The 6,746-nt window shown below is 38.3% G+C and overlaps 1 pseudogene; it reads left to right on the forward strand.

Moving 5' to 3' along the window:
• Nucleotides 1-259: 259 nt before the first annotated feature.
• LOC116902975 lies at nucleotides 260-631 on the forward strand (annotated as a pseudogene).
• The last annotated feature ends 6,115 nt before the right edge of the window (nucleotides 632-6,746 follow it).

Genomic DNA, 6,746 nt, shown 5'->3' on the forward strand with positions numbered 1-6,746 from the left:
TTGTGAAATTTTTATGGTACGTTTATTATACATAAGGTGCATGAGAGAGAAGGAATAATGGCCCCTGTTCCCAGAAAGTTTACAATTTCGTGTATAAGTATATGCAGAGTTTCTACCCAAAACATTATTTTTTTGAGACAGAGTCTATTGTACGACCATCTGGAAGGGAACTTACTATGGAGTAGAAAATGACCTTTGGCCTTTTTTTCCGACATCTCAGTGTGGATGCAGTGGTCCACACTACTCTCTGAACTTCACCATGCTGCCCAAAGATGACAAGAAGAAAGATGCCGGAAAGTCAGCCTAAAAAAAAGTCAAAGACCCAGTAAATAAATCTGGTGGCCAAAAAGAAGAAGTGGTCCAAAGGCAAAGTTCGGGACAAGCTGAACAATCTCGTACTGTTTGACAAAGCTACTTACGACAAACTTTGTAAGGAAGTTCCCAACTATAAGCTTATTACTCCAGCTGTGGTCTCCGAGAGACTGAAGATTCGAGGTTCCTTGGCCAGGGCAGCCCTTCAGGAGCTACTTAGTAAAGGACTCCTCAAGCTGGTTTCAAAGCACAGAGCCCAAGTAATTTACACCGGAAACCAAAGGGTGGAGATGCCCCAGCTGCTGGTGAAGATGCATGAAAAGATTCAATCAGCTGCACATGTGGGAAAATTAAACTTTATTGAATCAAAGAAAGGAAGAAAGAAAGAAAGAAGAAAAAAAGAAAGAAAAGAAGAAAGAAAGAAAAAAGAAAGAAAGAAAGAAAGAAAGAAAGAAAGAAAGAAAGGAAATGACCTTGGGTTTCAGAATCACCTGCCTATTGCGTTCACTCTTGCTGCCGCTAATGTTAAAAATATATAACACCATCATGTCCAGCTTTAGGGATTGTTGGGGATGGGAGCTAAGCTGTGTTCATGTTAGTTAGGCAAGAGCTCTTCCAACGGCACTGCATCTCCAGCTCCCCGTCGCTCAATATACATCTTGATGAACTGGGTCCCGAATATACTTTATAAGCAGAAACACCAATCCCCTAAGAGAAACAAATGTTATGACGTGAGTCTGGCTGGAGGCTGCCCTCAGAAGAGATGTCCCGCACATTTTGACCTTTGGATCTTCTCTCTGTTTGCCATCTACCATTTCCATCCTGGTTTCTCTGGTGCCCCACCATGTCTCTCACAGACACAGAATGGAGTCTTGGAGGGAGGGGCTGTTTCCTCAAAGGAAGAGTGGAATCCTTAAGAATTTAGAAAAGAGCAGAGGATACATTTGAAAGTCTGGTTGGAACTGTAGATGCTGTTGGGACCCTAATGAGAACGTCTTGAGCTCTCCCTTAGAAAGGGAGACACATGTTCTCCCTTTATGCTACATGTTCATACAGACAATGGTGTACAGTCTCCGGATACCCTCAGTTACACCAGGTCAGGGTGTATATACCTGCAGGCCACTGACCATTCAGAAAGGAAGTGAAGACAACCCCACAAACGCCGTCTATCCCTTGCTGAGTCTAGAAAAGTGATCCTTTAAAAAATAAAATCGAATGTTTTAATTATCATATTTAAAAATATGAAATAGCAGCAAAAATCCCTGAGAACAAGGTAGTGTCAAATCCCCATCGAGATAGAAGTTGGGAGGGATGATGGAGAGTGGTTTGAATGATGTATATTTTAAAAATGAAGACTCATTTGGGACAGAGGAGCGGAAACTCACTGTTCTATTATCCTTTACCCTTGCTTTCGTCCTCCTTGCCTTTCTCAATCTACCTCGCTTCTCATTCCTGTATTTGAGCTCAGGTTATTGATAGAGAAAAGATGAAAGATTTATTAAGCTACCATAAGAAATAACTTTTTCAAATGCCAACCAAAATTGATAGAGAAAAAAAACCCCCTGAGCTAAAAGTAATTTGGAAATGTGATCTTTTAGAAAATATCAAAGGCCTTTAAGAAAATAGGCTGGTTTTTCTGGGTTAAGTCTGATTTGTGGTTGAATGTATATAGCTGTAAAATAAACTCGTCCACTGTTACATAAAGCTTTCCTTTCATGGCCCAGAATACCCTTCAAAACTAAGACAATCGTGGTAGCTTTAGTGAGGACTTTGTTTTTAAAATGATGAATTTTGACCTCACCTTGGTTTTCCAATTTCTGTCATGTTCCTTAGTTTTCTGAAACCATGACCACTTTAGAGAATGATAGCTTTGAAAATCCACCACATTTTAAGACCTGTATTAAGATAGCTCTGAAGAAAATCACTACATACATAGTTCACTGCTTTGAGTGAGTGGCAATGCCTGTAATCCTGTTCTATCAGAAATATATAAGCACGTAGGAAACCCAGCTAGGTGTAAGCTAGGAAACTTACAAACAGGAGCTGTACCACAGGGGAAGAGAATAAGGTTAGGAAGGACCAGGCACCAGCTTAATTCCACAGAGGCAACTTGGATACGGCGAAGACTGTTAATTTCCTGCAGTTACCATTTCTCATCTTCCCTTTTGAAAATAAAATCTACTGATTCATTGTTGGATACATTGTCATCCGGGTAATAACCTTATTCCCAGGTTTCACTTCTGAGCCTGCTGAGAGGAAGCATTATGTGAATGACCATCAGCTATGTTAAGTTGGTAAGTGCAAGTTAAAATATAAAGGATTTGATTTAACTAATTTTCAGTGGGAACAAGTAATAACTGAAATCCTTTTAAAATTAGTTACAAGTATTGCCTTAAGAAAATAACAGCACAATGTTTATAAGGAATTTAAAGGTTTAAGGAATAATCAGGAATGCATTTATCCTTAAATTATGAAGTCAGTATTAAATTAATGGCTAAAAAGTAATTTGTATTGGGCTCCCTACACTGTTAACATTTCAAATTTCCAAATGAGGCATAAAAAATGAGATGTGACCTTCTAATAGGTCTGAATCACTGGCTAATTCACAGATGCCCTCACTTTATACACTCTATTAATCAATTCCCTGGGCAGATGACAGCTACTAGAGACAAGAGATAATAGCAAATTGTTCTCCACAGAAAAAAAACAACTGAAGCTCTACACAGGGTCATTCTACCCATATTTTCTTTGTTCTGTGACAACAAGAGCAAAGTAGGGCTGGGGTTTTTCAGTTCCAGATCTCAGATTCCTATCTCTTGAGGTCCTCAGTAATTTCAGACTGATCATATATACCACACTTTAAAAATTAACTGTGACTTTTCCTGAAGAAATCGAACAAATGAATGGAAGTGCATATGCTTGGCAGTTAAGTTGACAATGCCATTCTCATAAATACAAAACAAAATATTGATCGAATTTATCAATTTTAAACCATTAAGGGATGAAAAGAGATACCCATAGGCATACAAGAAGTTTACAGAACTCCAAATAGATTGACCAGAAAAGAAACACCTCCCGTCACATAATAGTCAAAACACCAAACGCACAAAATAAAGAAAGAATATTAAAAGCAGTAAGGGAAAAGGTCAAGTAACATATAAAGGCAGACCTATCAGAATCACACAAGACTTTTCGCCAGAAACTATGAAGGCCAGAAGATCCTGGACTGATGTCATACAGACCCTAAGAGAACACAAATGCCAGACCAGGTTACTGTATCCTGCAAAACTCTCAATCAACATAGATGGAGAAACCAAGATATTCCATGACAAAACCAAATTTACACAATATCTTTCTACAAATCCAGCACTACAAAGGATAATAAATGGTAAAGCCCAACATAAGGAGGCAAGCTATACCCTAGAAGAAGCAAGAAACTAATCGCCTTGGCAACAAAACAAAGAGAAGAAAAGCACACAAACATAACCTCACATCCAAATATGAATACAACAGGAAGCAATAATCACTACTCCTTAATATCTCTCAACATCAATGGCCTCAACTCCCCAATAAAAAGACATAGATTAACAAACTGGATACGCAACGAGGACCCTGCATTCTGCTGCCTACAGGAAACACACCTCAGTGACAAAGACAGACACTACCTCAGAGTGAAAGGCTGGGAAACAACTTTCCAAGCAAATGGTCGGAAGAAGCAAGCTGGAGTAGCCATTCTAATATCAAATAAAGTCAATTTTCAACTAAAAGTCATCAAAAAAGATAAGGAAGGACACTTCATATTCATCAAAGGAAAAATCCACCAAGATGAACTCTCAATCCTAAATATCTATGCCCCAAATACAAGGGCACCTACATACGTAAAAGAAACCTTGCTAAAGCTCAAAACACACATTACACCTCACACAATAATAGTAGGAGATTTCAACACCCCACTCTCATCAATGGACAGATCATGGAAACAGAAATTAAACAGAGACATAGACAGACTAAGAGAAGTCATGAGCCAAATGGACTTAATAGATATTTATAGAACATTCTATCCTAAAGCAAAAGGATATACCTTCTTCTCAGCTCCTCATGGTACTTTTCCAAAATTGACCATATAATTGGTCAAAAATGGGCCTCAACAGGTACAGAAAGATAGAAATAATTGCTATCAGACCACCACGGCCTAAAACTGGTCTTCAATAACAAACAATAAGGGAAGAATGCCCACATATACGTGGAAATTGAACAATGCTCTACTCAATGATAACCTGGTCAAGGAAGAAATAAAGAAAGAAATTAAAAACTTTTTAGAATTTAATGAAAATGAAGGTACAACATACCCAAACTTATGGGACACAATGAAAGCTGTGCTAAGAGGAAAACTCATAGCGCTGAGTGCCTGCAGAAAGAAACAGGAAAGAGCATATGTCAGCAGCTTGACAGCACACCTAAAAGCTCTAGAACAAAAGAAGCAAATACACCCAGGAGGAGAAGGCAGGAAATAATCAAACTCAGAGCCTAAATCAACCAAGTAGAAACAAAAGGACCATAGAAAGAATCAACAGAACCAAAAGTTGGTTCTTTGAGAAAATCAACAAGATAGATAAACCCTTAGCCAGACTAACGAGAGGACACAGAGAGTGTGTCCAAATTAACAAAATCAGAAATGAAAAGGGAGACATAACTACAGATTCAGAGGAAATTCAAAAAATCATCAGATCTTACTATAAAAGCCTATATTCAATAAAAATTGAAAATCTGCAGGAAATGGACAATTTCCTAGACAGATACCAGGTACCGAAGTTAAATCAGGAACAGATAAACCAGTTAAACAACCCCATAACTCCTAAGGAAATAGAAGAAGTCATTAAAGGTCTCCCAACCAAAAAGAGCCCAGGTCCAGACGGGTTTAGTGCAGAATTCTATCAGACCTTCATAGAAGACCTCGTAACAATATTATCCAAACTATTCCACAAAATTGAAACAGATGGAGCACTACCAAATTCCTTCTATGAAGCCACAATTACTCTTATACCTAAACCACACAAAGACCCAACAAAGAAAGAGAACTTCAGACCAATTTCCCTTATGAACATCGAGGCAAAAATACTCAACAAAATTCTGGCAAACCGAATCCAAGAGCACATCAAAACAATCATTCACCATGATCAAATAGGCTTCATCCCAGGCATGCAGGATGGTTTAATATACGGAAAACCATCAACGTGATCCATTATATAAACAAACTGAAAGAACAAAACCACATGATCATTTCATTAGATGCTGAGAAAGCATTTGACAAAATTCAACACCCCTTCATGATAAAAGTCCTGGAAAGAATAGGAATTCAAGGCCCATACCTAAACATAGTAAAAGCCATATACAGCAAACCAGTGGCTAACATTAAACTAAATGGAGAGAAACTTGAAGCAATTAAAATCAGGGACTAGACAAGGCTGCCCACTCTCTCCTACTTATTCAATATAGTTCTTGAAGTTCTAGCCAGAGCAATCAGACAACAAAAGGAGGTCAAGGGGATACAGATCGGAAAAGAAGAAGTCAAAATATCACTATTTGCAGATGATATGATAGTATATTTAAGTGATCCCAAAAGTTCCACCAGAGAACTACTAAAGCTGATAAACAACTTCAGCAAAGTGGCTGGGTATAAAATTAACTCAAATAAATCAGTAGCCTTCCTCTACACAAAAGAGAAACAAGCCGAGAAAGAAATTAGGGAAACGACACCCTTCATAATAGACCCAAATAATATAAAGTACCTCGGTGTGATTTTTAACCAAGCAAGGAAAGATCTGTACAATAGGAACTTCAAGACTCTGAAGAAAGAAATTGAAGAAGATCTCAGAAGATGGAAAGATCTCCCATGCTCATGGATTGGCAGGATTAATATAGTAAAAATGGCCATTCTACCAAAAGCGATCTACAGATTCAATGCAATCCCCATCAAAATACCAATCCAATTCTTCAAAGAGTTAGACAGAACAATTTGCAAATTCATCTGGAATAACAAAAAACCCAGGATAGCTAAAACTATCCTCAACAATAAAAGGACTTCAGGGGAATCACTATCCCAGATCTCAAGCAGTATTACAGAGCAATAGTGATAAAAACTGCATGGTATTGGTACAGAGACAGACAGATAGACCAATGGAACCGAATTGAAGACCCAGAAATGAACCCACACACCTATGGGCACTTGATTTTTGACAAAGGAGCCAAAACCATCCAATGGAAAAAAGATAGCATTTTCAGCAAATGGTGCTGGTTCAACTGGAGGTCAACATGTAGAAGAATGCAGATCGATCCATGCTTATCACCCTGTACAAAGCTTACGTCCAAGTGGATCAAGGACCTCCACATCAAACCAGATACACTCAAACTAATAGAAGAAAACTAGGAAGCAT

This window comes from Rattus rattus, chromosome 6, assembly GCF_011064425.1.
Source record: "Rattus rattus isolate New Zealand chromosome 6, Rrattus_CSIRO_v1, whole genome shotgun sequence".
Taxonomy (NCBI): Eukaryota; Metazoa; Chordata; class Mammalia; order Rodentia; family Muridae; genus Rattus; species Rattus rattus.